This window comes from Panthera leo, chromosome B2 (assembly GCF_018350215.1).
Source record: "Panthera leo isolate Ple1 chromosome B2, P.leo_Ple1_pat1.1, whole genome shotgun sequence".
In the NCBI taxonomy this organism is placed as follows: domain Eukaryota; kingdom Metazoa; phylum Chordata; class Mammalia; order Carnivora; family Felidae; genus Panthera; species Panthera leo.
In genome coordinates, this window is record NC_056683.1 from 128,065,027 (window position 1) to 128,073,075 (window position 8,049).

Genomic DNA, 8,049 nt, shown 5'->3' on the forward strand with positions numbered 1-8,049 from the left:
GAGAACAACTTTAGGTTCAAATAGCTAATACATTTTTTATTTTTATGCTCAAGGAAAAATCCCCCTGCTCCCCTGAAGTAGACTGCTTCAAATGAATACATCATAGCAAAACAGAAGTGAATGTGTTTGTGTATTCCCTAGATTTCCCAGCCTGCCAAAAAATGTTCCTTTGCTGTGCTATTTCAGCAAGTCGTGAGATGACAATGATTATGCTCCTCAAAAGGAAAAGATAGCTATTTCCCCCCCTGTTTTTATTTTTGGAGACCAAAAGGCACACTTCTGGCTGCTGTGAGTACTCTGACGAGTAGACATGTTCCTGAGGAGGAGAATCTGGGGGGAACTGTGGCAGGGGTAAGGTGGAGAAACCTAAAACCATCCTAACCCCTTGGAAAATATTTAAGGAGCCAGAAGGACAGCAGAAAGAGGAAGAAGTCTCAAGTCCTCCAATGAATTCCTGTTTCCAACTCTCAACCCTCATGGAAAAAAGAAAAGTCAAGTAGTAAGAAACATATACTTTTTATCTACATTTATCTCAAACCCAACCAGTATACATTCAAGTTCATCACCCTGTTACGGAAACCAGTTTCTCTTTACTTCTCTTTTCCTATTAAGAGTAATATTTGAACTCCCAGGCTCAAAGCCTAGTGCCATCATTGACAACTTCCTCCGGTTCCCCTACTCCCAGAGTAGTAGGGGAGTAGTGCGCGCACACACACGCGCACACACACATACACAAACACACCTCCTATACCCAATCAGGCAGGCAGTCCTACGTTGGCTTCCTGCATACTCTGGCTTATATTATCTGTGTCCTGTCAATCCTTATTGCTACCACTCCAGGGCAGACCGTGCGCACCTGCCTGAAATACCAATGCAAAAGATCTGATCAGAAGGTACTCTGGGTCCAACTGGCAAATTTCCAAAGGACAGGTCTAAGCATGGTGTCCTCCGGTATGTAATCCAGGGATAATTACCAGAGGCAGTGACCTGTGGAAGTGAGGAGGGTCTTAGGAAAAACAATTTAAGCTGCAAGTAGGCACAAGGGCACCATAATCATACCCAAGAAGTCAGAAACCAAGGAAGAGATTGGAGAAGTCGGAAAGAACCCCCTGAACCTAGGCTCAAGTGTTCACTAAAGTTTTCTCAAAGTACTTTCATCTGTGGTATGAGGGAGGAGACATAAAGGGCACAACATGAGGTGATAGCTCTTGTATGAATTAATGTAAGTACCTCCTAAGTGGCTTCAATGCTTTCAGAGACTCTTACTGCTATGCACCCCACCCCCCATCTCTACCCACCACACCATCCAGCACAAGCTAGCTGGATTCATCTTCCTCATGTGCAACAACTCTGATTGTGTCTCTCTTCCACTCAAACCTGTTCAGGGCCTTCCCACCACCACAGCAATGGTGCCCCACATTCACACTATGTTTACACCTGTATCTCCCAGGAAGCCTCTAGTTTAGAAGCCATGTTTTATGTTATCTCATTAGATTTTTTCAGAGGTCAGTTGTTTTTATTCCCATGGTCAAGACAAATACAATAAAATATCCTTGTCAAGGGAATAAAGGGGTTTTTGTTTTATTTTATTTGTGGGAGAGAGTGTTGCCATTAACATAGAGAAGATTTTTTTTTTTTGTATTCAGAAAGATCACTAAAATACACATAAATTTATTCTTATGGCTCTGCTGTGGATAGTTAATAAGTATCAGACTTGCTGATTCATCTCACTGATATGACTAAAGCCAGTTATAAATTTGCAGTCCCCAAAAGGAATTTGAAAAGAAAACCCACAGCCGAATATTTTTATTAAATTAAACAAATATTTATTGAATATCTACTGTTTTTTTCAATCACCATTTTCAAGGCTGAACAGGAAACCAACAAAATAAAGACACAGCCTTTGCCTTCAAGCAGCTGATAGTATGGTGTGTGAGAGAAAAAAACTTCACAGAAATCACTTTAATGTAAAGCACAAAAATACATACAAAAGTGACATGAGAGAAGTATAAAATATTAAGGGGATTGAGAGGGAAATGAAGTAAAACATGAAGATGAATAATGCTCATATACTAAATAAATAAGACTAAAATAAAAGAATTGGCCAGATTCTGATATCGGTAAAGCGTAATTAACCAATAACCAATAATGCAAGTAAGAGATGAGGCAGAAAACACAAAGTCAATTTGTCTTTGGACAATTCATGGATGAGAAGTCAATGTGATATCAGGTTCAAAGCTAAAGATCTCTCAGTGAGTGGTTTTGTTCAATATCCAATTAGCAAATTTTTATGTAAACTATCCAAGAGAATCAGAATTCCAAGGGCCATTCTTGAGGTCTAAGGATGTTGCTTGGAGTTTGTGAGATTCTTAGGGCAGGGGAGTCACTGGGTGAATTTAACAGTTAGTATGATCAAAGAAAGGAAAGGTACACTGCCTCCAAGATTTTCTACGAGACCTGATTCTTCGCTAAAACTTCAATGTAGCTTCTATTTCTGTATTTGATTCATACTGAACAGAACATAGTGACTGTATCAGCAAAGCTCCAATATTTGAACACTGGTAGTCAACTAAACCGGTGACCAGGCAGCAAGTAACATGCTATCTAAAGTTGCAGGACCTAGGGTTAAAGTCTGGTCGTATGGCTCACTAGTGCTGTGACTTTGAGCAAATCACTTAGTTGTAACCCCCTGAGCCTCCGTTTCCTCAGACACAGAATAAAATGTGAGTAATAGCTACATAACAGTTATTGTCTAAAGCGAGATAATGTACCATGGAAGCCATTTGTAAACTGTACAGTATCACACAAATGGTAATTCACATCATGAGAGAAACAAGGAAACTAATTAATTACTAAATACTATTGTGTAGGTTTTTGTGTGGAGAGTAAAAGATGAGAGATTTACCACCTATAAACATCCTTCACTGTGATCTACAGTAAGGAGACAAGAAGACGGATAGGCAGGAGGGAATACTGTGAAATGATATAGAAGCAACCCTCAGTTTTTGGATGCTTAAAAAATGTTCAATGGGGAAAAAAATGTGCTTTGTTCATACTACTGACTTAATTAATGCTTGTTGACTGAACGACGAATAAATGAAGGGGTAAGGTACTGAATGTGGGAATGAGTGAAGGTAGAGCCAAGTGAGATGCCTGAAAAACAAGGCAGGAAAGGGGCACCTGGGTAGCTCAGTCGGTTAAGTGTCAGACTCTTGGTTCGGATCAGGTCATGATCTCTGGGTTTGTGAGTTCAAGCCCCGCTTCGGGCTCGGTGCTGACTGTGCGGAGTCACCTCGGGATTCTCTGTCTCCCTCTCTCTCTGCTCCTCCCCCATGTGCACTGTCTCTCTCCTTCTCAAAATAAATAAATAAATAAACTTAAAAAAAAAAAAAAAGCAGGCAGCATCAGGCTGTGTAAACAGTGGAAGAAAATAATTTTGGAAAAATGAAAAACCATGTAGTCCAAGAAGCTAACAGTAACGGACTCCATTCACACAGGCTATAACGGCAAAAGAAACAGCAGTCATGGTGAGCAGGGACTGAGTCTAGGCTTCATATCATTTTGGTAATACTCATTCATAAGTACCGATACCTTCTTCAGTTACCTTAAAACATAAAGGACCCAAACAGAAGAGTTGTATGCATCCGAAAAGCTATAAAAATGACCCTACCTAAAAGGAAACATTTTGAAGGCCACAACACACTGAAGCTCAAGGGTCCACTCTGAATTCTACGTGACAGCAGGAAAAATTATACCAAACCCATAGAGAGCACAGAGTAGATCCAATGTGCAACTTCATTAGATCTTTATAAAATCTGCTAAAATGAGTCCAGAGAGAATGGATTAAAAGTTTTCCTCACTTTTATTTTCCATATTTGTGTAAGTAATGACATACATATTTTTTTAATTTATTTATTTTTATTTTTATTTTTTAATATCATTTATTGTCAAATTAGCTTACATACAACACCCAGTGCTCATCCCAACAAGCGCCTTCCTCAATGCCCATCACCCATTTTCCCTTTCCCCCACCCCCCTTCAGTTTGTTCTCTGTATTTAAGAATCTCTTGTGGTTTGCCTCCCTCCCTCTCTGTTTCTATCTATATCCCCCCTCCCCATCCCCCATGGTCTTCTGTTTAGTTTCTCAAGATCCACATATGAGTGAAAACACAATATCCGTCCTTCTCTGACTGACTTATTTATTTTATTATTTGTAAATTAAATTTGGATTTCAACAACTTCCGACTCCCAAAATTACTAACTATAATAACTATGTAACTCTCAGCTAAGTAATTACTGCTCTGAAACTCAATTTCCTCAAGTGATTATGGTATTCTTCATTTTCACTTTAAAAAGATTAAGCACCTATAGCACAGAGCCCAACTCATGGAACATACTAATAATTTTCACCTTCCTTCTTACCTTTCCTCAGCTTAAAGAAGACATGTCACTTACATAGTTCTTAAATAATTATATCTAATGCAATGAAAAAATATCAATCTGAGCATATTGTTAAAGGACCATAGGTCAGCTAATATTACTTTTAAAATGAATAATTTCAAGACCGGTCGAAAGAACTGGCTTCGCAAAAGAAACTGGCAATGAATGAAGAGCAGTATTATTGATTAAAAGATAAAGCCATCTGTTTTTACCATATTTTACAAAAAGTGTCATGAAAGAATGGTCACTCTAGTGGTGAGGGTTTCCCTTTCTTGTCTTAGTAACGGTTTTCTATCTACTGCCAATTTGGGGTAGCAAATTTTTTAGATGTATCATTTATAAAACATATCCTCACTTGGGCTCATGGACAAGGCCAGGTTCACAGATAAAGTCATGGACAGATTGCTGATTATATACAACACGGACATCTTAAAAGAACCACACCAATTTCATATGAAGTGTTTCCTTACCAAAGGAAGTATTTAGTTTGAGAAAATGTACTTATCTCTATGCGTTTTGTCCTCAATGACAGCCTAAAGAATCAGTCACATGGTTAATAAGACGTTACGTATTATGTTTAAATAATGATTATAACTACCATTACCACTACTAATCATCATCATAATCACTACTAGTTATTGAGCCCCTACCACCTGCCAGGAGTTTAATCCTCACATAATCTTATAAATTTACTTAACTAAAAAAAAAATTATTTTAAAACAGAGTGATTCCAATGAGCTGACATTTAAGCAAAGGCTCCCAGAACTCACAGTGTAATAAATAAGGAGAAGGCCAACTATATTCAATGTCCACACCACGTCCATTCTCAGGTAGCACTTACGGAACATAATCGGTACAGTCTCCCAAACATCCCTTAGGTTAGGTCCCACCAACTGAAATTTAACTGTACCACCATGGGGTACTTTGGGAATAACTGTAAAGGCCAACCTTGTGAGTACATAGAAAATTAAATGTGGCAGACAAAAACATTTAGGTTAGTGGTGCACAATATTAGCTTTCATTTTGTAACATCTATCACAGCTGTTGAAGAATTAAGGTTTGGCTCTTGAAATTTTTTTAACATTTCTCTTCCTAATGAGTTTTTCATCTAACTGCCTTACATCCCTTTAATTATCCAAAATATTTTTTCTGAATAGCATCTCACGTGCCCATAACGATGGAAATTATTGCTCGCAAATGAATCTTGGGTCATGAGCCTTACAGGCAAAATTAAAAGATGTCCCAAGGTTTCTGCGCTTGGTATTTCCATACTCGTTGAATACGCAAAAGCCACACTAAACAAATCAAGCTCCAGGGCAGTTGTCTCAAGGGAGATTATTTTAGACAACCCTAAAGCAGTTGTTGGCATCATATAAATTATGCAGCAGTATCCCTGAAAAACCACGTGACCTCAGCATGTCTTAAGATGCCCATAGGTGAAGCAGACACTGTTAGTTTGGTTTTGAACACTGCTCCCCAAATGGCTAGATGCTCTTCTCTCTTATTCATTATCATCCCTCAGGTTTTTACATAGCCTCCATTTATTCAGAGGAAAATTAATAACAAGCCACACAGTTTAGCATAAAATTTAAAATATCAGAACCTCAAATCTCATGACCTGGACTAGAAATACAAATATTTTTCCAAATGTTCTGTTACTGTGCAAAGGGTTAATTAAAACATGAGTTTGCCTGGATTAAAAAAATAAAATAAAATAAAATAGCCGAACCTTAAAATCAGTATCATTTAGACTTCTGATGCCAAAAATCTGTTTGACAGAGCAGGTTTTACTATGCTGACATTTTAGCAGTAGCCAAAGTCCTGTTCCCACTAAATTCTGTCTTGGCAACACCAGTAATTTGCTAAGAGCCTAAACTCCTCTTGGTGAGGACTTCTCCACCTCAAGAGTTTTCCACAGATTCACAGTGCGACGAGGACGTTGATTTGAGTAAGACTTTAAGGTTTCTATTCTTATCACAGAAATCAAACTTTCTGTAAAATGAGAACGGCTTAACATAAGGAGAGATGCTAATTTACTCAAAACGTTCAGCAGGCTTTAGATTGGAATCTGAGGCAATATAATAAAATCATACATAAATACCTCACTAACGGTAAAATCCGATATTCTTATATGACCCCAAGATTCTTAATAAGCAAATAATTATTAAAAGAGTAAATGGGGGTGCCTGGGTGGCTCAGTCAGTTAAGTGTCCGACTCTTGGTTTCGCCTAAGGTCATGATCTCACAGTTCATGAGATTGGGCTCTGTGTCAGCACAGAGCCTGCCTGGGATTCCCTCTCTCCCTCTCTCTCACTGCCCTCCCCTTCTCTCTCTCTCTCAAAATAAATAAGCAAACTTTAAAAACAAAACAAAAATAAGAAAAAAATAGTAAATAAAAGGATATGTTCCCAGCTATCAATGACCACATTTTCTAATCTTCTCATCTTTCTAACTGGGATATTTCCAGAAATATTGTAAAAACTTGCAAACATGTTCATTTAGATAGCATCCCAGACATCTTTCACGGGTAGTAAGGGCCTCAAATCATTACTGCCTAAGTTTCACATAAAGCTTAATATTTTGCTTGAAAGATCTTTTCAAAAATTCTGAAATCAAACCATATAAAAAGAACTTGACTCCACTTACCCAGCAGCTGAATGTTACTGAATCGGTAAAAGAGTGTTCCAACCAAGTCAATTCACTTAATTTTTCAAGTCAATCTGATTACCATTGTCTTTTTAAAAATTCAAAGACTCCACCTAATGAGGAAAGGAAAACAAAAAGAAAAACAAATAATGTTTAAGCCAGAGTAGCATAGGATCAATACATTAACAACACAGAAATCAGATCAAGATTACTGTTAAATCCTCTCCCAAGTTACTGTACTGCTTAAAAGTATAAAACAACAAAAGCATCTGACAACTGAAATTTACCAGTTTTGGATAAAATGAATATGCAAGCATAGAGAAAACAATAAAATAACACAATAAATGTGAGAGCAGAGACTTTATTGTCAGTGCTGATTGACACACAGAAACAATGACTATATAATGCAAGTTAGGATATGTAAAATTAGATGGCAACCGATTGCTTTGGGATTTGGCTCATTGATTCTTATTAATTTACTGATGCAATTAAAATGCGTAGGCTGCTATTCCTTAAAACAGTTAAACTCTAGTTACACATAATCTCTATTGAGGAATATAAACTAATACCTAGATAGATCATTTGGAGAGAATGCACTGGCATGCATGAATTTCCAAATCATTCTTCGAAGGTTATACCTCGTCTCCCACAGAGAGTGTTTATTCTCCTACAGACCCATAAACAGCTTATGGTTTATAAATAATATCATTTAATTCCATTTTCTTTACCGGCAGACACACCTTTTCTGAAGCCCGAATATTAAACTAGTATTTCAGTTCCAAGAGTAAGTTTGAGAGAAAGCAAGCTATATCTCAACTGATGAGAGCCTAAAATAAATGGGATGCTGGAAGGCTGAGCAGAAGAGTGAGATTACAAAATTGGACAGCGTCCAGCTACTCCCGAATCAAGTCTCCCCAAGATAGATTTAGTATGTTTTAAAGTCCCAGAACATCAAATCCAACC

The 8,049-nt window shown here is 37.7% G+C and overlaps 1 protein-coding gene across 1 annotated transcript in view; it reads right to left on the reverse strand.

Annotated features, from left to right (window-relative positions):
- The window catches only part of HIVEP2 (HIVEP zinc finger 2), a 90,996-nt gene extending 83,808 nt beyond the window's left edge, over positions 1-7,188 (reverse strand). Inside the window, exon 1 of the mRNA XM_042939970.1 lies at positions 7,087-7,188. The gene's annotated coding sequence lies outside the window, so the exon portion shown is untranslated. The remainder of the gene's footprint in view (positions 1-7,086) is intronic.
- Positions 7,189-8,049: the final 861 nt, after the last annotated feature.